The sequence below is a fragment of the Papio anubis genome, chromosome 8 (genome assembly GCF_008728515.1).
Source record: "Papio anubis isolate 15944 chromosome 8, Panubis1.0, whole genome shotgun sequence".
Taxonomy (NCBI): Eukaryota; Metazoa; Chordata; class Mammalia; order Primates; family Cercopithecidae; genus Papio; species Papio anubis.
In genome coordinates, this window is record NC_044983.1 from 29,720,923 (window position 1) to 29,748,817 (window position 27,895).

The 27,895-nt window shown below is 39.7% G+C and overlaps 1 long non-coding RNA gene across 1 annotated transcript in view; it reads left to right on the plus strand.

The window, feature by feature from the left end:
- LOC103886723 overlaps nt 1-27,895 on the plus strand; it is an 84,515-nt gene that overhangs the window by 43,249 nt on the left and 13,371 nt on the right. The window contains exons 2-3 of the long non-coding RNA XR_002523754.2: nt 25,659-25,756; nt 26,969-27,076. This is a non-coding gene — a long non-coding RNA (uncharacterized LOC103886723). The remainder of the gene's footprint in view (nt 1-25,658; nt 25,757-26,968; nt 27,077-27,895) is intronic.

The window sequence follows — 27,895 nt, forward strand, 5'->3', positions numbered from 1 at the left end:
AAGAAATGTAGATAATGTATTGCTTTGCCTATAAGGTATAGGAATGTGTTATGTTTGTGAATAACAGCACAAGTAGGTGAGTAGGAACAATGCTGTGCTAGGAAAATGATTCCAGATGATTACCTGATCAAAGTATAAATGAAGGAAACCAGAAATGATAAATAGGAAGGTTAATACAACAAAAGCTACAAAAACATATTTGCTCTCCTTTCTTCTCTGCTCTTTAAAAATACCTGAAATCTTATAAAGGAAGAACTTTAACAATGTATTATTGGGTTTATGATATTGACAGATGTACAACAATAATACTACAATAAGTAGGAAAAGGGAATAGAGCTATATAGGAATAACATTTCTGTATTTCACTGGAATTAAAATGGTATCAATCTGAAGCTGATTCTGATAAGTTAAGATGTGTTGCTAGGCCCTACAAAAGACACTAAGAAGATGACTCAAGACAATTTAAAAAATTGTCAAAGAAATTTAAATGCATTAGTAGAAAATATTCACTCAATAGAAAAGAAAATAGTAAGAAAGGATTGGAGGAATAAAAAACCATGAAAATTACAGAAAACAATAAGTGTAATGGTAAATGTAATTCTATATCAATAATAATGTTAATAGAATATACAATCAAAATGTACAAATGATCAGATTGGATAAAAAATGAGATCCAACTATATGCTGTCTAAAGGAAATAATTTTGATTCAAAAACACAAATAGAATGGAAGTAAAAGGATAGAAAACATATTATGCAAATAGCAACCATAAGAAAGGTGGAAGGGCTGTACTAATATCAGAAAATAGACTTTAAAAACAGAATAAAAGGTACTAGAGACAAAGAGAGGGACTTTATAGTGTTAAAAGGGTCAGTTTGTCAGGAAGTTATGAGTGATCAGAAGTGTTTCATCAGTTTTGAGAAACCCTTTGCCAGTATTGGTTCACATCTGTCTCTTACCCCATTTTCCTTCTCTTTTTCTTCTGGAACTTCACTTGCTTGTTTATTAGATCTTCTCCCTGAATGGTACCTGTCTCTAATGCTTTTTTTCTGTGTTTTCAATTATTTTTTTTCCTCTCTCTGCTTTAGTTTGATTGTTTTCTGTTACCTGTTTTCCAGGTGATGGATGCTGTGTCGAATGTGTTATTGAACCCAACTAGTTAGTTCTTAATTTTATATTTTGTTTTTTTTTTAGTTCTGGAATTTCCATTTGATCCTGTTTTCATCATTTTGAATATACCGATGAAATTACCTAGCCTTTCAACTCTTTTATGCATATTCTTCGTTTTCATATTAATTGAACATTAATTGAATTGTGGTTATTTTAACATCCTTGTAGGTTAAGACTAAAATTGGGATCACCTATGGGTCTGTTTCTATTGATTATGTTTTTTCTCTTGTTATTTTTTGACATGCGAAGGAATATTTGAATAAATGCCAGGCATTATTTATTTAAAAAATATAGAAACTCTAGATTCCTGAGAAGGCTCACTTTCCCCTCTTGGCAGAGTGGTGGTCAGTTGGTTTACTTCAGTAAGGAACTGTGCTGAATCATGGCTGCATGAGGGATGACCTCTGGCTCAAGATGGACCTTGTGTAGTTTCATCTAGAATGTTGGTGTGTTTTGGGAATGCTCTTTTTTATGGGTATCAAATTCCAATCTTTGTCATGTGAGACTGACAACAGAGCTCTGTTTTGTTTTGCAGGGTCTTCCCACCTATGTTTTTGCCTTTTGCCACATACAGGTTCCAGTTTTCAATACATGTTTTGGGGAATATAATCTGCCGTGTGCTTGAAACCTTATAAATCTCCACCAAAACTCTTCCGATTCCTTTTACTCCTGCTGCAGCCCCCTTCCAGCTCTTGCCCTGGATTTTGCCCTAGACTCTTAGCTTCTTGCCCATATTCGAATTCATCAATACCTCCAGGAGAAAAGCAACTGCAGAGGCCAGTTCACCTCTCTGTTTCTTCCTTTATGAAGTATTAGTTCATTTTGTTGTTGTTGCCTTAGCAACTCTTGGCTTTTTCAAAAAAAAATTTTGTATTCTGTCTGGCTTTTCTAGCTCTAGATGGGAGCACTGGTCTTTGGAAAAGGGGACAAGTAATATATCTTCCCTAGAAGGTAAAAAATCTTTGTGTAGTACATATTTTGAAATATCTTTCTGTTTATTCATGCATAATTTGCCATTTAGCTGATATCAGAATTTGAGGGACATGATATTTTTCCTTAAAACCATAATTTTTTTTTGCCTTTTTTGCATTTTAGAGTTTGACAAGAGTCTGATTTTTATTTCTTGTGTTGTTAAACTTAAAAAAAATCTCTAGGTGTTTAAAGGCTTATCTGTTTACTGAAAATACTATGTATTTTTTCCAGGATATGTGTTTATGTGGGTTATCTTTCAGAGATTTTGAAGAGTTTGTGATAAGCTTTTTACACTAAGCTTTCTTGATAGTTTCGATGTGGTTTTCAATTAAGCTCCAGATGTTCGCTTCTTGTCTAGTTGGAGTGTCTTCCTGAGAATACCTGCGACTCTTAGGTTCAAGCTCTATTTCCTTTCTTCTTACCTGTAATCTTCACCATCCTTTTTTTTTTTTTTTTTTTTTTGGTCACTTTGGTTTTCTCATACTGCGTTCTGAAAAATTTGTCAAGTTGTTTCTGTTTGATTAGATTTTACCAAGTTTAATCTTATGCTTCATTGAATCAATTTGCATTTAAATCCTACTATTGTGATTTTATCTTTTTGAAAATTATCCTATCTTGAGTCTTTTTTCTCTCTTTTCTATGCATATTAGTTTTTTATTCATAGTCTTTTTTTTTTTTTTTCCTGTATCTTGGCTTTCTGCTTCTGTTTCATAGAATTCACGCATTGTAATAAGTATGGCAAACTAATGGAAATTTCTCCTTTCTTTAGCAAATCGTTTTCAGATATTTGTTATCCTTGTACATTTTTAAGGTGATCTTTCTTTTCATTTCCATAGCAGTATTTTAAAAATCAACTTTAGTGAGGTATCATTTACATTTATTAATATACACCCATTTTAAATGAACACCTCAATGCCCTTTGTATATATCCATATATTCACCACCACAATCAAGATAAGGAATATTTTCACTTCTCCAAGAAGTTTCCTATACTTTTTTTTTTGTAGTCAATTACCCCAACATCATTCTTATGCAACCACGGATATGATTTCTATCATTACAGATTAGTTCTGGCTGTTCAACAGATTTTTAAAACCAGAGCCATCTACTATGTACTTTTCTTCCTAACTTTTTTGCTCAGCTTAGCATTATTAAAATTCATTAGTATTGTTATGCCTATCAGTAGTTTGCTTCTTTTTGTCACTTAGTAATATTCCATTGTATAAATGTAACACACTGTGTGTATCCATTCTTGCATGGACTGAATGTTTGTGTACCCCCAGAATTCATAACTGAATCCCTAATCCCCATTATGATGGTATTTGGAGGTGAGGCCTTTGGGAGGTGATTAGGTTAGGTGAGATGATGACAATGGGGCTCCCATGGTGGGGTTTAGTGTGCTTCTAAGAACAGAAAGAGAGCAGAGCACTCTCAGTCTCTCTCTCTTTCTCCACAGCCCACATCCCCAAAACACACACTGTGGCTGCCTGTAAGTCAGGAAGAGGACCCTTATCAAGATCCTGGCACTCTGATCTTGGACTTCCCAGCCTCCAGAACTGGGAGACATAAATGTCTAAGTTTTTTTCACTCAACTATAATATTTTGTTTTATCAGTCTGAGGAGTCTAAGACAATTCTCCTGTTGATTGGACTCGGGTTGTTTCTAGTTTGCAACCATTATGAACAAAACTGCTATGAACATTCATGTATCAGCCTCCTTTTCTTCATGTGTATGTAATTAAGTCCTTGTATATATTCACAGTAACTGTTAATGAAGTCCCTGCTTGCTAATTCATCATTTCCATGTTTTCTTTGTCCATTCCAATTAACTGATATTTCTCTTGGATATCAGAAACATTTTTCTGCCATTTTGTATGTACCATAATCTTCATTTGAATGCTGGACATTTTTGAGGGTCTGGATTTTTTCCTTCATTCCTTTAAAGATTTTGGAGTTTTTCTGTGTCATGAGGTGAGTTTACTTTCCGGATCATCTTCATACTTTTGGGATGTGTTTTTAAATTTCTTTTGAGTGGATCCAGAGTAACCTTTACTCCATAGTTATTAAGCCTTACTCCTAAGGTGCAGATATTTTGGAGTCTCTATGACTGCTCTAAATGTTCAGTGGTACCTCTTCATTCTAGGTTGTCAGAACTCAGATACCTCCTGTACTGCCTTAGGAAGTTGTTCAGCTTTCAGCTTCCCTGTAGTTTTTTCCTAGAAGCCATTCTTTGCCTGGTTAGTCCTGTGTTGCCTGTTGTTCAATGTCTGAAAGTAGTTGTTACATATATTTTGTCTAGATTTCTAGATGTTTATGGTAAGAAGCCTAGTCTGGTACTGGTACATCATCATGGCTGGAAGCAAAAATCATATTGTAGTGTTTTCTTTTCTAATTTTTATTTTTTTTTTTATTTATTTTTTTATTTTTATTTTTATTTTTTTTATTTTTTTAAATTTATTTATTATTATTATACTTTAAGTTGTAGGGGTACATGTGCATAACATGTTTGTTACATATAAAATACTTGTGACATGTTAGTCTGCTGCACCCATCAACTCGTCATTTACACTGTATAACTCCCAGTAATCCCTCCCCTCCCCCTCCCCATGATAGGCCCTGGTGTGTGACAGTTCCCCTTCCTGAGTCCAAGTGGATCTGTTGTTCAGTTCCCAATCTATGAGGAGAACATGGTGTTTGGTTTTCTGTTCTGTGATAGTTTGCTAAGAATGATGGTTTCCAGCTGCATCCATGTCCCTACAAAGGATCTTAAACTCATCCTTTTTATGGCTGCATAGTATTCCATGGTGTATATGTGCCACATTTTCTTAATCCACCTGTCACCATGGACATTTGCTGTTGATTCTGGGTCTTTGCTATTGTAGAATAGTGCTGCAATAAAACATACGCGGTGCATGTGTCTTTATAGCAGCATAATTTATAATCCTTTGGGAATATACCCAGTAATGGATGGTTGGGTCATATGGTACATCTAGTTCTAGATCCTTGAGGAATCGCCATACTGTTTTCCTATATATAATGGTTGAACTAGTTTACAATCCCACCAACAGTGTAAAAAGGTTCCTATTTCTCCACATCTTCCAGCACCTGTTGTTTCCCGACTTTTAATGATCTTATTTCAACTGGTGTGAGATGGTATCTCATTGTGGTTTTGATTTGCATTTCTGATGGCCAGTGATGATGAGCATTTTTTTCATATGTCTGTTATTGTATGAATGTCCTCTTTGAGAAATGCCCTGTTCATATCCTTTGCCCACTCTTTTACTGTTGTTTGTTTTTTTTTCTTGTAAATTTGTTGGAGTTCTTTGTGGTTCTGGATATTAGCCCTTGTCAGATGAGAGTAGATTGCAAAAAATTCTTCTCCCATTCTGTAGGTTGCCTGTTCACCTGATGGTAGTTTCTTTGCTGTGCAGAAGCTCCTTTAGTTTAATGAGATCCCATCGGTCAATTTTAGCTTCGCTGCCGTTGCTTTGTGTTTTAGCCATGAAGTCTTTGCCCATGCCTATGTCCCAATGGTACTACCTAGGTTTTCCTCTAGGATTTTATGGTATTAGGTCTAACATTTAAGTCTCTAATCCATCTTGAATTAATTTTCGTATAAGGAGTAAGGAAAGGATCCTTCTCAGCTTTTCTACTTCTATGGTTAGCCAATTTTTCCTAGCACTATTTATTAAATAGGGAATCCTTTTCCCCATTTCTTGTTTTTCTAGGTTTGTCAAAGATCAGATGGCTGTAGATGTGGAATTATTTCTGAGGACTCTGTTCTGTCTCCATTGGTTCATTCTGTTTTGGTACCAGTACCATGCTGTTTTTGTTACTGTAGCCTTGTAGTATGGCTTGAAGTCAGGTAGCGGATGCCTCCAGCTTTGTTCTTTTTGACTTAGGATTGTCTTGGAGATGCGGGCTTTTGGGTTCCATATGAACTCTTTAAAGCAGTTTTTTCCCAATTCTGTGAAGAAACTCATTGGTAGCTTGATGGGGATGGCATTGAATCTATAAATTACCTTGGGCAGTATGGCCATTTTCACGATATTGATTCTTTCCTATCCATGAGCATGGTATGTTCCTTCCATTTGTTTGTGTCCTCTTTATTTCACTGAGCAGTGGTTTGTAGTTCTCCTTGAAGAGGTCCTTTACATCCCTTGTAAGTTGATTCCTAGGTATTTGATTCTCTTTGAAGCAATTCAGAATGGAAGTTCATTCATGATTTGGCCTGTGTTTGTCTGTTATTGGTGTATAAGAATGCTTGTGATTTTTGCACATTAATTTTGTATCCTGAGACTTTGCTGCAGTTGCTTATCAGCTTAAGGAGATTTTGGGCTGAGACAATGGGGTTTTCTAAATATACAATCATGTCATCTGCAAACAGGGACAATTTGACTTCTTTTCCTAACTGAATACCCCTGATTTCTCTTTCTTGCCTAACTGCCCTTAGCCAGAACTTCCAACACCATGTTGAATAGGAGTGGTGAGAGAGGGCATCCCTGTCTTGTGCCAGCTTTCAAAGGGAATTTTTCCAGTTTTGCCCATTCAGCGATATTGGCTGTCATTATAACAGTTCTTATTATTTTGAGGTAATGCTCCATCATCACCGAATTTATTGAGCCGCTTTTAGCATGAAGGGCTGTTGAATTTTGTCAAAAGCCTTTTCTGCATCTATTGAGATAATCATGTGGTTCTTGTCTTTGGTTCTGTTTATATGCTGACGTTTTTATTGATTTAATGTTGAACCAGCCTTTGCATCCCAGGGATGAAGCTCACTTGATCATGGTGATAAGCTTTTGATGTGTTGTTGAACTGTTTGCCAGTATTTTTATTGAGGATTTTTGCACCAATGTTCATCAGGATATTGGTCTAAAAATTCTCTTTTTGTTGTGTTCTGCCAGGCTTTGGTATCAGGATGATGTTGGCCTCATAAAATGAGTTAGGAGGATTCCTCTTTTCTATTGATTGGAATAGTTTCAGAAGGAATGGTACCAACTCCTCCTTATACCTCTGGTAGAATTCAGCTGTGAATCCATCTGGTCCTGACTTTTTGGTTGGTAGGTTATTAATTATTGCCTCAATTTTGTCTATTGGTCTATTATTCAGGGATTCAACTTCTTCCTGGTTTTAGTTCCTGAAGAGTAAGTGTCCAGGAAATTATCCATTTCTTCTAGGTTTTCCAGTTTATTTTATGTGAGGTGTTTATAGTATTCCTCTGATGGTAGTTTGTATTTGGGGTTTGTGGTGATATCCCCTTATCATTTTAATTAAGGCCGATTTGATTCTTCTCTCTTTTCTTTCTTTATTAGTCTTGCTAGTGGTCTGTCAATTTTGTTGATCTTTTTCAAAACCAACCCTGGATTCATTGATTTTTGAGGGTTTTGTGTCTCCCATCTCCTTCAGTTCTGCTCTGATCTTAGCATTTTGCCTCTCTGCTAGCTTTGAATGTGTTTGTTTTGCTTCTAGTTCTTTAATCATGATGTTAGAGTGTCAATTTTGATCTTTTCCTGCTTTCTCTTTGTGGGGCATTTAGTGCTATAAATTTCCTCTCTGCACACTGCTTTAAATGTGTCCCAGAGATTCTGGTATATGTTGTATCTTTGTTCTCATTGGTTTCAAAGAACATCTTTATTTCTGCCTTCATTTCATTATGTACCCAGTAGCCGTCTTCAGGAGCAGGTTGTTCAGTTTCCATGTAGTTGAGCGGTTTTGATTGAGTTTCTTAGTCCTGAGTTCTAGCTTGATTGCACTTTCGTGGTCTGAGAGACAGTTTGTTATACTTTGCCTTGCACATTTGCTGAGGAGTGCTTCTTTACTTCCCAATTATATCAGTCAATTTTTGGGAGTAAGTACATGTGGTGCTGAGAAGAATGTATATTCTGTTGATTTTGGGGTGAGAGTTCTATAGATGTTCATTAGGTCTGCTTGCTGCAGAGATGAGTTCAATTCCTGGACACTCTTGTTAACTTTCTCTGTCTCGTTGATCTGTCTAATGTTGACAGTGGAGTGTTGAAGTCTCCCATTATTATTGTATGGGAGTCTAAGTCTCTTTTGTAAGTCTCTAAGGACTTGCTTGATGAATCTGGGTGCTCCTGTATTGGGTGTGCATATATATTTAGGATAGTTAGCTCTTCCTGTTGAATTGATCCCTTGACCATTATGTAATGGCCTCTTTGTCTCTTTTGATCTTTGATGGTTTAAAGTCTGTTTTATCAGAGACTAGATTGCAACCCCTGCTTTTTTAATTCTCCACTGTTGGTAAATCTTCCTCCATCCCTTTATTTTGAGCCTAAGTGTATGTTCCTCATGCAGAGATGGGTCTCCCTGAATACACAGACTGATGGGTCTTGACTCTTTTTATCCAGTTTGCCAGTTCGTGTCTTTTCATTGGAGCATTTAGTCCATTTACATTTAAGGTTAAGATTGTTATGTGTGAACTTGATCCTGCCATTATGATATTAACTGGTTATTTTGCTCGCTAGTTGATGCAGTTTCTTCCTAGCCTCGATGGTCTCTACATTTGGCATGTTTTTGCAATGGCTGGCACCGTTCCTTTCCATGTTGAGTGCTTCCTTCAGGGTCTCCTTTGTAAGGCAGCCTAGTGGTGACAAAATTTAAGCATTTGCTTATCTGTAAAGGATTTTATTTCTCCTTTCCACTTATGAAACTTAGCTTGGCTGGATATGAATCCTGGGTTGAAAATTCTTTTCTTAAGAATGTTGAATATTGGCCCCCACTCTCTTCTGGTTTGAGAGTTTCTGCCGAGAAATCTGTTGTGAGGCCCGCTGATGGGCTTCCCTTTGTGGGTAACCCGACCTTTCTCTCTGGCTGCCCTTAAGATTTTTTCCTTCATTTCAACTTTGTGAATCTGGCAATTATGTGTCTTGGAGTTGCTCTTCTCGAGGAGTATCTTTGTATGCTCTCTGTATTTCTTGGATTTGAATGTTGGCCTGCCCTACTAGGGTTGGGGAAGTTCTCCTGGATGATATCCTGAAGAGGTTTAACCCTGGTTCCATTTTCCCCTCACTTTCAGGCACCCTAATCAGACGTGAGATTTGGTCTTTTACATAATCCCCATACTTTGCAGGCTTTGTTCATTTCTTTTTCTTTTTTTCTTTTGGTTTCTTCGCTTCATTTCATTCATTTGATCCTCAATCGCTGATACCTTCTTCCAGTTGATCGAAAGTCGTGGTTACCGAAGCTTCTGCACGGTCACCGCATTTCTCGTGCGGTCATGGTTTTCATCTCTTTCATTCTCCTCGCTTATGACCTTCTGCATTAATTACCTAGCCGCCAATTCTTCCACTTTTTCAAGACTTTAGTTTCTTTGCGCTGGGTACGTAATTCCTCCTTTAGCTCTAAGAAATTGATGGACTGAAGCCTTTTCTCTCATCTCACAAAGTCATTTTCCGCCCAGCTTTGATCCATATATGCATGAGCTGGCGCCCTTGCCGGGAGATGTGCTCTTATTTTTGAATTTCCAGCTTTTTCTGCCCTGCTTTTTCCCCATCTTTGTGGTTTTATCGGCTCTGGTCTTTGATGATGGTGATGTACTGATGGGTTTTTGTGTAGGTGTCCTTCCTGTTTGATAGTTTTCCCTTCTAACAGTCAGGGACCCCAGCTGCAGGTCTGTTGTATTGCCGGAGTCCACTCCAGACCCTGTTTGCTCTGTATCAGCAGCAGAGGCTGCAGAAGATAGAATATTTCTGATCAGCGAAAGTGTACCTGTCTGATTCTTGCTTTGGAAGCTTCCTCTCAAGGGTATACTCAGCTTCCTGAGTAGCTGGATTACAGATGCATGCTACCACACTCGGCTACTTTTTGTGTATTTGGTAGAGACAGGGTTTCACCATGTTGGCCAGGCTGGTCTCGAACTCCTGACCTCGTGATCCACCCGCCTCTGCCTTCCAAAGTGCTAGGATTACAGGCGTGAGCCACAGCGCCCGGCCATATTACATTTTTTAGAAAACCAGTCTAATTATTTCTTTCTTTTTTTTTTTTTTTTTGAGACAGAATCTCTTTCTGTCATCCAAATTGGAGTGAAGTGGTGCAGTCACCACTCACTGCAACCTTGACCTCCTGGGCTTAAGCGATCCTCTCATCTTAGCCTCCTGAGTAGGTGGGACCATAGGTGTGCACCACTATGCCTGGCTAAATAATTTTTTTTTTTTTTTGGTAGAAATGGGGTTTCTCTATGTTGCTTAGACTTGTCTTGAACTCCTGGGATCAAGCAATCCTCCCACCTTAGCCTCCCAAACTGTTAGAATCACAGGCATGAACCACTGTACCAGGTTACTGTAATTATTTCTTTAGAAAAATTCCTAGGAGCAGAAAATCTGGAAACAATGACCAGTCTATTTTAAGTTTATGATGGAATATGCAATGTTGCCCTCCAGAAAATATTAGTTTACACTTCTACAGTAAGTATATCTTTCTCAGTATTTTAGTACGAAATGTGGTAAGCATTAAAATTTAAACCAGGCTGAGTGCAGTGGCTCCTGCCTGTAATCCCAGCACTTTGGGAGGCTGAGGCAGGTGGATCACGAGGTCAGGAGTTTGAGACCAGCCTGACCAACATGGTGAAACCCCGTCTCTACTAAAAACACAAAAATTAGCCAGGTGTGGTGGTGCACACCTGTGATCCCAGTTACTCAGGAGACTGAGGCAGGATAATCGCTTGAACCCTGGGAGGTGGAAGTTGCAGTGAGCCAAGATCATGCCACTGCCCTCCAGCCTGGGCAACAAAGCAAGATTCCATCTAAAAAACATTAAAACAGAAATTCCCTTTATTCATTTTTAGCCCAGATTTATCTGTTCCTGATCACTTTGTTTCTCAAGGCTATCAGTGCTTATCTTTTTTTCCTCTTGGGCAGTATCTACCTGAATTCTGTATTTTTAACATGTATTTTGACTCCTCATGCTCTTAGTTTTAAAGAATTAGTCTGTGAACTTGCTGTGGGTTTAAGGTTTTTTCCTGAGACCCTGAGACCACACTAAGATTTTCACTTGGCAGGGTTGAAGAGTGAAATAATCACCTGGATATTGTAGCTGAAAATGCTATTGGAAAGTGAAGAAGAGGCTGGGTGCAGTGGCTCACTCCTGTAATCTCAGCACTTAGGAAGACTGAGGTGAGAGGATCTTTTGAGCTCAGGAGTTCAAGACCAGCCTGGACAATGTAGTGAGACCCACTGTCTACTAAAAATACAAAAAATTAGCTGGGTGTGGTGACACAGGCCTGTGGTCTCAGCTACTTGGGAGACTGAGGATGAGGCAGAAGGATCGCTCGAGCCTGGGAGGTTGAGGCTGCAGTGAGCTGAGATCCTGCCACTGCACTTCAGCCTGGCCAACAGAGCAAGACCTTTTCTGAAAACACAAAACAAAACAAAAAAACAAAGAAAGAAGGGAGTTGGGTTGGAATCACTTAATTTGAGAACTCATTTATATCTCATTAACTAGTTTCCTGTTTTTATTTTATTAAAACCTAGATATCACAGTGAAATTTAAACTCATATTCATAAATGAAAACAATTTATAAAGTCCAATCTAGTTTGTCATTAGTAAGAATAATAGTATGGTTTAAATAAGATCTATATATTTTTACTAGTATTTGTTCTGCTTTCACAAATATATTGCCATGTATGAACTTCTCCTTCCAACCAGGAGTTCAGTTGGCACCATGAACAGTTCAAAACACTAATACTTGTGATCACAGTATTGGTTCTTAATTAAATGTACAATTTCCCCCCACACACTATTTATGGATTGCTAAAACAATATTTTCGCCTTTATCTTTGGCTGTCAGATAGCGAGTTGGAGAGTGAAGTAGAACTGACAGAAATGAAGATAACTACAAAGTTAGCATTGATTTTTGCTCTCCCCCCTCTGTCTTTTGAGATTGTTTCTTCATATTTCTCATATCTTTTCTCCTGACTTATGCAAGGCCCCGTTTCTTGCTCTAGGCCTTTCATTGTTTTGAAACATAAAAAGGAACATCAAAGACTTTCGTCGTGTGTGTTTTGGATCTTACTCTGCATTGACAATATCGAGAGGTTCACACTCCTACCAAGCCTGTGGGTTTAGTTCAGCAATGCTCCCCATTTTTCTCTACTGACCATAACATTGCAACCCTGCTTGAATCTTTGAAGATGGTTATTGAGTGACTTTAGAATCATCCTCAGAGTTAGAAACCCCAGAAAGCATCTTTTCTTGTGATGTTTTATTCTATATCTTGAAAACAGTCAGAACAAATGCACTTCTCTGGGTATATAGTGACTAGGAATAGAGACCATACTAGGAAAATTGACATGAACAAAAAGATCCACTCAAATAGTTCTTTTGCACTATACGATGTGTCACAGATTGTTTGCTTCTTAAAGTTAAGAAGAAAGCTAGTCAAAATATAGCGCTCTCTTTGTATCTCAGATGGCTGGGCTTTAGAAAATGAGACACTCCGGTCAAATATCTAGCTTCAGAAGGTGTTGTTTACATCCTCATCAATGCATCTATTATTTGCAATTGTATGCATTTCAGGTTTTAGAAATAAAAAAAGTGTTATAAGAATTCGCTGTATACGAACATTGATTCAAATGTTTTTATGGGCTTAGTCAAAGCCTGATTTCTTTACAAGATTAGTTCTCAATGAAAATAGCAAGAGTTTTTGACTCCTCCCAAGGGAGTATTCCCAGATAAAATATTCATTTACTCTTCCTTGTAAAAGGTTTTCTCTGCTTTTAATTTGTGGTTTATGTTTTCGTACTTGCAGAGTTAGGAAAATGGTCCATGAAATCACTTCTAACACCAAGTGCAAGTTTGGGGGTTCCCAAGACCACCTTCACTTCTGACACTAACTGCAAGAATGAGTGTCTACAAGGCTACTTTCGGGCTTGATAATTTGCTAGACTCACTCACAGAACTCACTAACAGCCATTATCCTCATGGTTACAGTTTATTGCAGCAAAAGAATATATACTAAAATCAGCCAAAGGAAGAGGTGCATGGGGCAGAGAATAGGAGAATTCAAAATGTTGAGCATGCAGTCGTCCTCTCCCAGTGTTAACTGCACCTGGAATGATGTGTAACAATACTCACTTAGCATTGCCAACTATGTGTGTGTTGTCACATGGCACTATTTAACACTGAGCTGTGGTGACTAGAGTTTTCAGTTGGGTTTCAGACACATAGAATGGTTGGCTAACTCAATCCCCAGCTCTTCTGGAGGCAGAGCCGATACTGTGTAACCCAAAGCTTCTACCGTAAATCACACTGCTAGATGATCTGGGATGGCCCAAGGCTCCTAGCTAAACTAAGACACTCCTGTCAGGCAGAACATTCTAAGGGCTCACAGATTGTCTCCCAGGATCCAAGGACAAAGGTCATGCCTCTCTTTGGGCAAGATTAAATTCTGTATTACACAATACCAGATGAGCAGCTGTCTTTTGATGGCTGTAAGTGGATAGTGAAGGATATTTTCAATATATGTTGGGTAGGTGCAGTGATCTGTCATTTCAGAAAGGTTATAGGAGTATAGATTTGTGTCCGTCAGGATGAGAAAGCCACCGTTTGAACCTGTAGATAATTCTGAGACCACTGATAGGAAGCATTTATCCTTTGGCCAATGTTAGGCTAGTTGCCATCAAGCGTTAGCAGCATACAACAAGCTTAGGTTTTCTAAAATACAAAAAGATCCTTACTGAGAGCATATTAGAGGAAACTCATTCTGTAGAAGAAGAAGTATGTTTGCTTCAGGATTAAGAAAAAAAGCAGCATCAATTCTACATTCCACTTAAGTACATTTCTATTTGCTTGAGAAAACACAGCCATTTTTAGTTGGGAATCAATTTTTGAGTGAGTAATGAAGAAAGACTTAGACAGGAGTCTTTCTGAAAGCTTTTATAAGTAGAATTCTATGATATACTTGATTGTTCCTCACTGTGTCCTCCAGTTCCATGAAGATTCTATGTTATCTCTCCTAAAGTTCCCTTTTATCTCCTCCATTAGATGAGAAAATGTGCACCAGGCCATCTCCTGCACTCTTCCCTTTCTTGGCTAATCATTGCTCCATCCATCCATTTGCTCAGGCCAAAACCTATATAGGCATCTGTATCAGTTATTACCATTGTGTAATAGGCTACTGCAGACTTAGTGGCTTAAAACAACACCCCTTTGTTAGCTCATAGTTCTGTAGTTAAGAAGCCTGGGCATGGCCTGTCTTGACTCTCTGCTCAAGGCCTCACAAGGCCAAAATCAGGGTATCAGTCTGCTGCATTCCTATCCAGAGTTCAGGGTTTTCTCCCAAGTTCATCCAGATTGGCAGAATTTAATTGCTTGTGGTTATAGAATTGAATTTTCCATTTTCTTGTTGGATATGGGCTGAAGTTTACTCTGAGCTCTTTGAGGCTTTTCTCAGGTCCTAGTTTTATGGATTTCTCAAAACCTGGCAGCTTCCTTTTCTGAGCAGGCAAGATGATCTTTCTCCAGTCTGCCAAGACAGACTCTTATATAATGTTGAATAATCACTAGAGTAACCATCCACTACCTTTGTCTCTTAACACAAATTAATCAAAGGAGTGACTAACCCTTAATGGTTACAGGTCCTATCTATGCCCACAGGGAGTGATTAAGCAGGGGTTGGGAGTCTGGGGACATCTCAGAATTCTGCTCGCCACCCTGTCTTTGTATTGTATTACATTATTCTTCTTATTATTTTACAGAGACAGGGTTTTGCCATGTTGTCCAGGCTGGTCTCAAACTCCTGAACTCAAGTGATCTACCAACCTTGGCTTCCCAAAATGCTAGTATTATAGGCATGTGTCACTACACCTGGATTGTGTTATGTTATTTAATATAATAGTCATGTATCTCTTTGTAATATTAAAAAAGACTTTAAATAAATAAAATCTAGAAAGAAAAAAATAAACCAGAGACTTTAAGCATTCAAATAAATGGGGGAAAACAAAGAATATTTTTAAGTTTAATACATGCAAAATGTTAAGGAAAAAGAAAAAGAGAAGCAAAGGAATTACATGGTTAAAAAATCAAATAAGATGTTAGAAATAAATCAGAATTTATCAAAATGCCATAAATGTCAATCGATTACACATGCCATCAGTAGAGATTCTTTCATTGAATGAAAGACTATAATCCAACTACATGCAGTTTAAAGAGTGCCCCTGAATGGTGATACACAAGGTTTATCCACTAAATTGTTTAACTAATAATGTTTTTGTTTCTAGGGACTCTTCAGGGAGAAAATCAAAGTCTGTGCTTATGAAGCTCACATTGTAGTGTGGGATGCTGATGAAAAATGAAAAGCTATTAATAATGTGGAGAATGATCAATGCTGCTAAGAATGGAGCAGGACAAAGGGGTAGAGAGTAGTTTGGTGGGTGAGAAGGCCTGGATCTTTTAGATGGGCTGTTTAGGGCTGACTCTGAGAAGTAGAGATCTGAATGGTGTGATCTGAGAGACCAAAATATTATTTAATAGATGCTTCTTTATCAACTAAGATGTACCCTAAGGTTAAGGTAACTTTTGTTTTCTTAACCTTAGGGTCCATCTTAATTGATAAAGTTCGAGTTTCAGAAATCAGCTAATATGACAAATTTTCAAATTCCTAAGGCTATAAGCAAAAAACACAATCTTGCTAAATTCCTGAAAAATAGGAGCTATCAGGCTCCTCCTGTTTTACAACCCAGACCACTACAACTCTGGTTGGACTGAGGACCGGCCTTACAAACATTCTTTCCTGATAAGCAAATGTAAACCTTAAGCCAGCTTCAGCCAGATATAGAGGCTGTACACAAACTGATTCCGTGTCCTGTAGTTCACCTTTTTGAGACACCCAGGTGGGAAGGGCTCCCTGGCAGACCTTCCAACCGACCTGTGCACTGGGAGGAATGTGCACTGGAGTCTTGGGAAGTTTGCCTCATTTCTAGTGAGGAGGAGCCTGGACCCTCTGTTCCTGGGTGGAACCTGGGATTCAGCCTGCAGGACAGGAAGCACACTAGCAGGACTCTGACTTTGAGGAGGGTGCCTGTTTCCCCCTTTTTTCCCCCTTTTTGACCAATAAATTTCATTTTTTCTCACCCTTCAAAGTGTCTGTGAGCCTAATCTCTGATGGTCGTGTGACAAGAACCTGGTTCTTAGCTGAACTAAGGAAAATGTCCTACAACATTTTGACATAAGCAGCCAAATTCCGTCTGATTTTAATACTAAAACCCTGCCCAAAGTGAACATGGGACGTATATTACATATATGTTTATCCATTGAACATGTGCTCAGCTCCACTTGTAAATATGCATAGCTTTTCTCCAAAACCTGCTGAATATGTATGACTCTATTGAGTAATATGGACCCTGTGTGGCATAAAACCCAACCTGCCCTTCCCCTTCTTGAAGCAAGAGCACCTTCAACCCACACCAGAGACTCTTCCTGGTTTGCAACCCGATAATGCCAATAAAGCTCTCCTTTCTACTATTCAGACCTCCTGGTGGTCTTCTGGACCAGAATAGATTGAGGGAATGAGCCGCGTGGGTATCTGCATGCAGAATAAGTGTGAAGACCCTGAGTTGGGATGTGCTTGGCATGCTTGAGTAGCAGCAGGCTGGTAAAAATGCCACTAAAGCAGAGTGTGCAAGGGAGGACGGGGGGGGAAAGGAAGTGGCAAGGGACAGGTGATGTAGATCTTCAGCAATTATGCTAAGTGAAATAATCCAGACACAGAGAGACAAATAGCATGTGGTCTGTCTTATATGGCAGAATCTAAAGAAGGTGAATTTGTAGACGGAGAGAATTACAGTGGTGGTTGGCAGGCACTTGGTAGTAGGGTGGTTTAGAGGGAATTGGAGAGCTGTTGGTCAAAGGGTTCAGGCTTTCAGTTATAAGAAGAGCAAATTCTGGGGGTCTAATGTACCATATGGGTGGTGACAGATGTACTAATTAATTTGATTATGATAACCATTCACAATGTATATGTACATCAAATCATTGTTTTATACACCTTGAACATATTCAATCTTTATCAATTAAATATTTTAAAATAAAGAAATAGATGGGGAAAGATATTTATTGAACATCTATTTTGTATCACACTTGGTACCTAGTTTTGGGAACACAAAATGGACAAGACAGCTAGGGGTCTTGCCACCTTCAACCTTTTGCTAAATCATGTTCCCTATGAAATACTACTTACTGTCATGACACTGACCAAGGCTCTTTCCTTGTCCTGACTCTAATCAGGCTCCATTCAGCCTTTGTGGTCTCAACCTTGGGCTTTGGTGTCTGTTCTTGTGGATTCCAGTTGTAGCAAGAATCCTGCTTAAAGTCAGTTTAGCCAGAATTCCAACTCTTGATACTTAGTCACTCTCATTCTTCAGTTAAATTCCTCATCTCTCGTCATCCCGCAGGTAATATCTGATCACCTTAGCCTGCTGTCAGCAAGAATCTTGCCAAGTTGGTGTAGTCGGAATCCTGTCTGATGTTTCCTCTTAGTAATTTTGCATCCACTGACCTCTGCCCTGCTCCTTGACTATAAATCCCCACTTTTCCTTGTTGTATTCTGAATTGAGCCCAGTTTAGGTCTCGTTTCCCCTGTTGCAATAATTCCTGAGTAAAATAGATTTTTATGATTTAACTCCTGCCACCTCTAGTATTCTTTGACATCACAAATACATAAACAGCAACAACAACGTGGTCTCCTTGCAAATAATGGGATCACTCAAGCTCATCTAGGACCATGGAAACAGCTTATTTCCTTATATGTTTCCCTTCATCTTCTTTAAAAGCTATGATCTTTCAAGAGTTACAGTTAGAATCTTACATGGCTGGGTAAATTTTGGTCTATCTTTTGGTGAATGAATCACTGACTATTCAACTGTGTAACAACTTCTGGCTGCATTGTTACCCAGCAGCGAGAGTTTGCCAAACAGTACTTTGCATGACAAACTGCACTGTATCTGTCCATATCCCAGCTTTCCAAGTAATCTTTGGAAAGCATTTATTATACCAGAAAGTTTCCAAATGTTTATTTCAATTGCTTAGGGGAAAAAGGATTGGTTTGGAGGGCAGTGAAATTGGTTGTTTTTCCTACCCATTTTCCATGTGTTTCACTCCATTAGGTCTGGGCTTGCAAAGTTTAGGAAGGGGTTTATTTGTCACAATTCAATTGCAGATAGAACATAGAAAATTTTCTTGGGAGTGTTTTGGAAACTGTATGGTGATCTTTCAATGCTTCGTCAGGCTGTGAAAGATTGTGAAAACCCATAGCTTTCACAGTTTTGCAGTAAGAAGAAAGCCTTTTTGGTTTTTATTACTGAGCATTTAAAACTCATGAGAAAAAATGGAAAAGCCCTAGAGTAAAAGTGTGAAGTGTGTGGAGAGGAGGTTCAAGGCAGCAGCAAGAATAGCCATCCCAGTTTTGGGTCAAAACAAGTGACAACTAACAAGACAGAGAACATATTTATGCTTGCTTGCGACTTTAATGTTTGGTCTCATTATCTTTTTAGATATATTGAATGATATTTGCAAATAGGCTGGGAAAATTGAAGCTTTGTGTGCGTGTGTGTGTGTGTGTGTGTGTGTTTTATTACAGGTAGATTTATAGCGTGGGATTTCTCTCATAACAGGTAGAGGGGCATGGTTCTTTCCCCCATTCTGAAGCTTTGTGTGTGTGTGTGTTTTTTTTTTTTTTTGCTTTTTTTCTGGTATAAAAAGTTCAATTAGGGTAACTCTGCCCCTTATGTCATTTGTCCTGGTGATACGTATGAAATAACATCGAATTTGCTAGTTAGATTAATTGTAATTAGTGATTACATTAATTGTGTGCACTCCACTCCTTCCTGCTCATCTTCCTCTGAGAAGGGAGGCTGCCCTTGGAGGGGAAATGTTCCCTCTGCTCCTTTCATCCATGAGGATGGGCCTGCTGTCTTGTCCACTGCTGCCTGTGACTGGCTTAGAAGTGGGCCTAATGCTGGGATTCATTGAACGTGCCTTCCTACCCAGCTGTATCTTTGTAAATATTGATCTTTTAGTTTCTACCTTTAATCTTTTATGTTTATTTTTCAAATTGTTCAGAAGCTTATTTGGGAAGAAGGGTATTGTTTATTGGGGCCAATTCAGACACCTTAACTGTAACCCAAAGATCAGTTCTATGAATACAGAATACAGAAATCCAATCCTCATTGCAGGAGACAGTGCCAGTTCAAGCCAATCAGCTAAAAGAAAAATCTCAATGTTTTGTCCCTCAAAACAATCTCTGCATAAAGACCTTGGAAATATTAGTTTAACCAACAGAAAAACTTGTCAGGGTCAGGTATTGTTGCTTGGTCTGTAATCCCAGCACTTTGGGAGGCCAATGTGGGAGGATCACTTGAGGCTAGATGTTTAAGACTAGCCAAGGCAACATGGCAAGACCCCATCTTTACAATAAATAAATTTAAAAAAAATTAGCAGGGCGTGGTGGTATGTGCCTGTCATCTCAGTCAGGAGGCTAAGTTGAGAGGATCACTTGATCCCAGGAGGGTGAGGCTTCTGTGGGCTGTGAATGTGCCATTGCACTGCAGCCTGAGTAACAGAGCAGGGCAAGACCCTGTCTCTTAAAAAAAAAAAAAAAAAAAAAAAAAAAGCTAATCAGCATTAAACCTACAGAAGGGAATCTGGGCAGAAGAAGTCAATGGTCAATGATAGGGAATCCTGATTCCTTACTGACACCCAAAACACTTATAAATCTCTTAATTGTGTATGAGTTGCTGTTACCTTGCACAGCAGTGAGCAGTTCTATATGGCAGTTGCTCAGTTAGCTCTCAACTTCCTGAACAGCAGTTGCAGTTATTCAGCCTTGCTCTTAAGCGTTAGTATGCATGCTGAGTTTTAGACTAGCTAAATGCTGTAAGAGGTGGATGCTGAGACCTGCAGAGGGAAGTTCTCAGGATACAAATGCATGTGTCTCAAAAACTGTTTTCTCCCAGTGTGTAGCCTCCACAGAGATTCCCTGCCTGGCTTGGCTCTGGGGTGAACGAGGCTGGTGGTTTTCAATTAAATGCTTATAAAATATTTTAGAAGAAACAGGGGCAGATTATAAATTATAAAAATGACCACAGAAGTATTTCCAGCCCCATCTGCTCTTCCAGAACCTTGTCACTCCCCATGAAAAGGTAGGTTTTATCTGGGTAGGGCTTTCTTACTGCCTTGAGGCCAAGATGTGGTTCTGAAAGTGATGCCGGGACATAAAAGACCGTAAGATACTTCTCTGGCTCTTTCTTGGGATGTGGTTCCCTGGAAACAAGCCACCATGTGATAAGGAAGCTGTGAAATAAGGAATATAGATACATTTCTGAGCCTGAGTTAATCGATCAGGCTTACCAGTGGCATTTAGAAATGGTGCTAGACCCAACTTCTGAGGAGTTGGCTTATTGGATACATAAGGAAATGCAAAACAATAAGAAACATACTAAACATACAATCCTTTGGTTGTTGTTATTTATAATAGCAAAAACTGAAAGGAAATGTGGAGTTGGACTTTGAATATATATGTTGTCGTGTGCGGTGGCTCACATCTGTAATTTCAACACTTTGGGAGGCCAAGGTGAACAGATTACTTGGAGTCAGGAGTTTGAGGCCAGCCTGGCTAACATGACAAAACCCCGTCTCTACTAAAAATACAACAATTAGCCAGGCATGGTGCACGCACCTGTAGTCCCAGCTACTCAGGAGAGGCAGAGGTTATAGTGAGCCAAGATTGTGCCACTACACTCCAGCCTGGGTGACACAGCAAGATTCTGTCTCAGAAACAAACAAACAAACAAACAAACAATATATATATATATATATATATATAAGTCTCCACCCATTAAAGTTTTTTTCATTTTTGAAATGGAGGTCACCTGCCTCAGGGCTGGAGTGCAGTGGCGTGATCTCGGCTCACTGCAATGTCTGCTTCTTGGGTTCAAGTGATACTCCTGCCTCAGCCTCCTGAGTAGCTGGGTTTACAGGAGCCACCACCATGTCCAGCTAATTTTTGTGTTTTTAGTAGAGATGTGGTTTTGCCATGTTGGCCAGGCTGGTCTCGATCACCTGACCTCAGATGATCCACCCACCTCGGCCTCCCAAAGTGTTGGGATTACAGGCGTGAGCCACCACACCTGGCCTCCACCCACAGTTTTTAACACATAAGTTTCAAAACTCTTGTAAAAAGAGGTGCTAGGAGAATCTTTTGTTCTAATATTTGGTCTTAGACCCCAGTTCTGTACCCAGGGTTTCTAAGATTTTAGTAATTTCCATAGTGATAGGCGCATCTGACACAAAACTCCTAAATCCCTTGGAATTTCCTAGGTGATAGGAGCCTCTTTTGTTCTAGTGAGCTGACGCTTGGTGGGCTCCTCGGTGGGTACTGGTCACCAGAAAAACCAAGGCATGCTTAGAAGCTTGGAACTTTTAGCTCCACATCTCATCCTCTGAAGAGGGGAGAGGAGCTAGAGCCTGAGTTGATTGATCAGGCTTACCAATGGCATTTAGAAATGGTGCTAGACCCAACTTCTGAGGAGTTGGCTTATTGGATACGTGAGGAAACGCCAAACAATAAGAAATATACTAAACATACAATCCTTTGGTTGTTGTTATTTATAATAGCAAACAATGAAAGAAAATGTGGAGTTGGACTTTGAATCCTGCACCAACCTTAGTTTTGGTTTGGATGAGCTTTGGCTGTTAGCCTCAGAGATGCTTGCAAAGGGAAAAGTTAACCAGGGACAATAGATAGTATCTGGTCACCAAGAAGGCAGTCAGCTTGGGGAGAGGGACAAGCCAAGAGACTACTGAAAACTGGGGGTATTGCATGAATAAATTATCTCATCTTGTGGATTGATATCGTCAGCTCTCTGAAGAACCTTTACTAACACGGATTGTGAGAGTAGCTAATTTGGGGGCTGTGTCTTTGGTTTTGAATGCTACAGAGTGGAAGCACATGCTTGAGTTGATTCAGGATCCACAACTCACTATTGAACAATCCCTCTATACAGGGGATTATTCCTATACGGTATGGCTATAAAGTGTGTTTATCCTAAAAGTGGGATTGCTAACTCCCCCATAAATGCCAAGTGGAACATCTCAGATGATGCAGCTGATAGGCTTCGTATGCAAATTTTATGAGGAGTGGCCATTCGTCTGCTGAATATGCCTGTAACTGAGCAGCCTGGCTTCAAACTGCATTTTAAAATTGGGTTTTCTGTCCTCCTTTCTCTCCAATCTCAAGATATGACTTTGAGACAAATTGTATATGTGTTACGTGTCATCTTGAAATACAGCCTTGGAATGTTCTGTGAACATCCACTCCTTTTCTTTTCCCCTTCTATGCTCCCATGTCTTAAGCACATTTATTTACCTATATGCTTGCTAAGCACACACCATACTCACTTATCTGGTCATATATTTCCTTAGAAGCTTCAGGGGCCGGATCCTGGTATGGACCAGATACCTCCAGCCACAATGGCGCCAGCCCTTCAACCTGTTGGAACAATAACTTAAGACAAGCCATCGGATTGGTCATGCCACCTGACACCTCCTAGGCCGCCTGCCTCTTCTGCATTCTAAACCTTCTATTTAAAACCCACCCCTGTGTTCTCTCCACAAATTGGAGAGTGGAAATTTTTGGAAAATATTACACCCCTCGTCCCCTTGCTAGCATGGATAATAAAATGTCACTCTCTTTTTGTCACACTTTACTCTTGCTATATTGGCTTCTTTTTACAAGCTACAAGCAGCCAGACCCTTTTGCCAATTACATGCCCATTACGAGGTTATGGAAAATGCTGTGATTAAAGGAGTTCGTTTTCCATGGGCACCCCACGTGTACTTCTGCAAAATGGAACAATAGCTTGAGAAACCTTACCAGATTTGCTGTCTCAGCTTCCCCTTATGGGTCTTACTGATCAAGGACATTATAGTAATTAAAAAGAAATGAGACAAAGAAGAGAGGCATGGACTTGTCCTAGCATGGCAGAAGTCTTTAAATGGTTATTGAGAAACCGGATGAATGTTGTAGATATTGATGGTGTTGAAACAGAAGTATTGATGCAGCACTATTGGAGGTTTGTCTTTCTGTTTGTCTCCCGACACTGAAAGGCCCCAAACATGTTTGCTCCATTTACCCCAGTTTGGAGAAACTTAAAAAGTCAGAGATTACTCAGAACTGCTTGGGGTGATGGTTAAGCAGGTTAGTCAAGATTGATGAGGGGCCAGGGTCTCCTGGCCAGACCGCCAGCTGACTGGGGTCCCAAGGACATGTGCATATGTGTGGATGAAATGGTCAGTGGAAGGAGAAGAGACTTTTCTGGGACTCCTTGATGTAGGAGGTCAATGCATTGTAATTCCAAAATCTGTTGGTGAAAACTTAACAGTAGCTAAAGTTAGATTGGGGGAGTATATGGAGCTTCAGTGGTTGGTGGGATTAACATGGAAGTTTGGAGGACAATTAGAATTCTTGAAAAAACTATGTGAGTTGGTTGTGTCACCTTTACCTGAATGTATTATTGGGATGGATATTATGTCTGACTGCGGATTGCTTCCTCTACCTAATATTGTTATTAGAAGTTATGTAAGTCTTCCCTGAGGTCAATTTTCTTTGAATGTGCTAAATGAGAACTATTAGAACTGCCTGAATCCACACAGGTGGTTAATTTAAAACAATATAGAGTACCTGAGAGTGGCAGAGGGAGGTGGGGGGTTGCAAAAGGAGATTCACACTTTAATTAATGACATGCTAGATGCAGGAGTGCTGATACAAAAGAATTTTTTGAACAACAGCCCTGTGTGGCCCTTATAAAAGGAGGATGGCTCATGGAGAACAAACAGTAGACTACTGAGGCTTAAATACATATATTTGTACCACCTATAGCGTCAGTAATTCTAGAAATGATTTCAATCATACAGAAAGACTGCTACTCAGTGATAGATCTTGCAAACATTCTTTTCTAGTTTAATCTCAGAAAGTGCCAAACACTGTTTGCTCTTATGTAGGAAGGATCCCAGTCTACATATACTGTGCTACCATGGGGTCATCTGAACTCACTGGTTTACTGTCATCATTTGGTCAGTAGGGATTTGGGCTTGATGCAGGTCTCAAGTGTAATAATGCACCATATTGATGATGAGATGATAATATTGGAAACTAAAGAGCCAGGTTAAGATTGAGTTGAATGCAATGATGAACTCACATGACCAACCAAGGCTAGTTAGTAACTCCGGCAAAGATCCAAGAACTTACCCACATGGTAACATTCTTAGGAATAACATAGGTAGGAGCCACCCAGTTCCACAAATGACTAAAAAGAAACTGTTGTTGTTAATCACCCCTAAGACCAAACATGAATTTGGTTGTTATGCATTTGGTTGTTGTATTTGGAGTTTAGAGAATGCACATTCCACATCTGAAAATATTGCCAGCTTCTATACATAAGACTACCTGAAAGAAAACCATGATAAGTGGGGACATGGACATGCAGACTATGTCTGAATTACAAAAATCAATAGCTCTCTCAATGCCTCTGAGCTATTATGATCTCCATTCAGATGATTTTGAAAGTGTCTGCTACCAGTGCTCATGCAAACTGCAGCTTATGGTAAAAGCCCGAGCGCCTGGGTTTCCAGATGCTGCCGCCCCATATACACATCATTTGAGAGGCAATTACTAGCTTGCTACTGGGTTTTAATTGAGATGACCTCAATGACTGAAGGGCATAAAATAATCATGAAACCTGAGATGCTAATAATGTCTTGGGTGATGTCAGAGGAACACTCTAATAAGGAAGGCAGTGCTCAAAAGAGCTCCATGATAAAGTGGAAATGGTTTATACAGAAGCATGCTACTGGTGGAATGCAAGGAGGCACCTACTGTATCCATAAGTAGCTAGACTGAGGTCCCCTACAACTGGCTTGAGAACCACTGGAAGAACTGCCAGAATCTATTGCCATGTGGACAGTGCCCTATGAACAGCTCTTAATGGGCTGACAAAGAACTGCTTGGTTTATGGATGGAAGTTCCAAGATGCATGGACATTATGCCGTCTTGAGATCTGTTGCATTAAGACCAGAAGATAGAAAGACTAGTTGAAGAAGTTAAGAACAAATTGACTTAATGGGTTGAATTACATGCTGTTTTTTTTTAGCAATGATGGAAGAGTTTAACAATGGTAAAAGCCCTTATGTTTGGATTTTTATAAACTCATGGGCAATAGCCAATGGTCTGGCTGTGTGGTCAGATAGATGGACAATGGAAAACTGGGCTATTGAAGGGATGGTCTTATGTGGTGTGGCCTTATGGAAATTACTATGGGAAATTAAGGGGAGCATTGGAGAACCCCTTACAGGTTCAGGAGGTAACTTAAACCACCATATAGACTTGCTGATGCTCTCCCTTGAGGTGGTCATCTGGGTCCATGAAATAAGTGAACATGGTGTGGGGGTTACAGCCATGCAGAAATGGACTGAATGTAGACATATTCCTCTTTACTCTCTGAGGCACAGAATGTCACCAAGAGCTGTTTTGTCTGTCAACAAGAGAGACAGAGACTGCAGACGGCTACAGAGAAGATTCTACACAGGGAAGGCCCCACACATAGCTGGTAAGTGGATTACATTAGATCAATGCCAACAGCCCCTGGGAGCTACAAATTGGTCCCAGCAGGAATAGACACTTACTCTGGACTGGTAGTAAATGCAAATGCTGAAAATACTATTAAAAGATTGGAACAGACAATACTGTTGCAATTTGGCTCATCAAACTACATTTCTTCAGCTCAATGATGTACTTTACAACCCATAGTGTCCAACAGTAAGCAAAGAAATACTACATCAAATGGACATACTATGTTGCATATCATCCTCAGGGTAATGGTTTAATAGATAATTGAAAGAGGCAATTGAAATATTCGCTGCCTAAAACAGAAGACAAAGGCATGAGGGACTTGCCTTCATGAGTGTGTGCTCACACTCAACATGTGGGAGGATAAAGGAAGGCTCCCCCTGGATAGATTTATCACTTTTCTGGGGGATCTGGCAAAGCGGGAGTGGGAATCTCCCTCCTGCTGCCAGTGTGGTTATATGATTTGTCCCAGATAATCTCACTTTTTTTTTGTCCCAGTAAGAAGCACTGGAGCACTGCCTGATGCTAGGGGTCCTGGACCAGGGATGTGACTGTGGGCGCTGTAAGCAAGCAAGGATGATTTCTAGGCAAGATAGTGTAACTAACTTTTAAACATTTAGGCCAGAATTCCTAAGGTCCTGATAGTGTGAATTCACATCTGTGAGTATTGCTGTGTTGCCTAGGGATTGGGTTAGCCCTGACATCCCTGATAGGACAGTTCTGTACCCAGGTAACCTGACCCTATGTGAATGGAAATGGACCAAAAGGGAGGCACTTGTTAGACTAGCATCACTGTCAGCAATGGCCCTCCCAAAGATAGAAAACTCTGGGTCAAAATAAATGACAAATGGAGAGAAGGAGTAATAATAGCTGGGGGTAAAGGAATACAGTGCATATATGAGGTATGCAATGAGGGAAATCCAACATTGTCTTAATACCTCAGGAGAGACTCAGATCAGGATATTATTTCTTAGCACAATTACGAACAGATGTTTGGAAGGGTGAAGCTGTATGTTTGCTGAGACCACCCCTGCTTTTGGAACCCGACAAGGTTGAACGACAGCCTGCAAACCTGAGAGACATTGTTCTGGGAGCCATTCTGATCATATGGTACGATGATGAATTAGACTGTTAATGACTCAATGGGACTCTAGCAATGTACCAGTGGTATCTTTTGACTTCTATTTTTCAGGCTACATCAACTACAAAGGATATCCTTTGGGGAGGGAGTTCTGAGGACTGCTTTCTACTGAGACTTCAATCTATATGGTGTATGGCTCCCAACAGACTGATCACTGTGGTAACTATAAACCTGATGGTCAAATGCTTAGAAAAGTCCCTGGTTATAATAGAAAAAATATGAAGGTAGCATGCCCAACATAGCATGCATTTAGGCTATGCATAAGTATATATCACTCTTGTTTTTATGGACAGAAAGCTATTAACAGAATAGGGAAAAACAATGGGCCTCTGGTGGGATTAAAGGAGTTGGCGTCACATGGTAGATCCAAGTTCCCCTGGGGAATGACCCCACCCGAAACAAGGAAGGCTGTGAGAGGCCTTATGGCACTCTCAAATTAAATTACATCTACCTGTAAACACCAATCATCTAACTCTAGTGTGGGGACCCAATATTTTTTGCAAAACATTTATTCTAACTGCATTCAGGCCATTAGTACACAACAGCAATGATATGCATGGTAGATTAAACAACACCGGCTCATAAGACAGAAAAGGGCCTCAGGAGAGATAGGTGCAGGTCTAGGTATCCTGGGACAAGCTGAGTTTACTGTTAATGTGGAGCAGTATTCGGAGGAAAAAGATTTATTAACTAGAAGAGACAGAACAGAGGAAATTCTCTTCCAGGAGGACGGCAAAGGATGGGAGTCAGGGCGGAAAGATAACGAGGCTTTAGCAAAGTGGATCAGGCTGGCTCAACAAACAATGCTGGGCACTGCTAACACCCAGCCCAGGGTTTGTACCTGACTCAACAGGGCCTCTTGACTCTTTTAATACAGATGGAAGCTGAAGTGGCCGTGGGGCAGTGACCTGCTATTCTGGCTGCTGAGGTCCAAAGACCCACCCATGGGAGTCTGAGGGCCTTCCAAACTTATGGAAG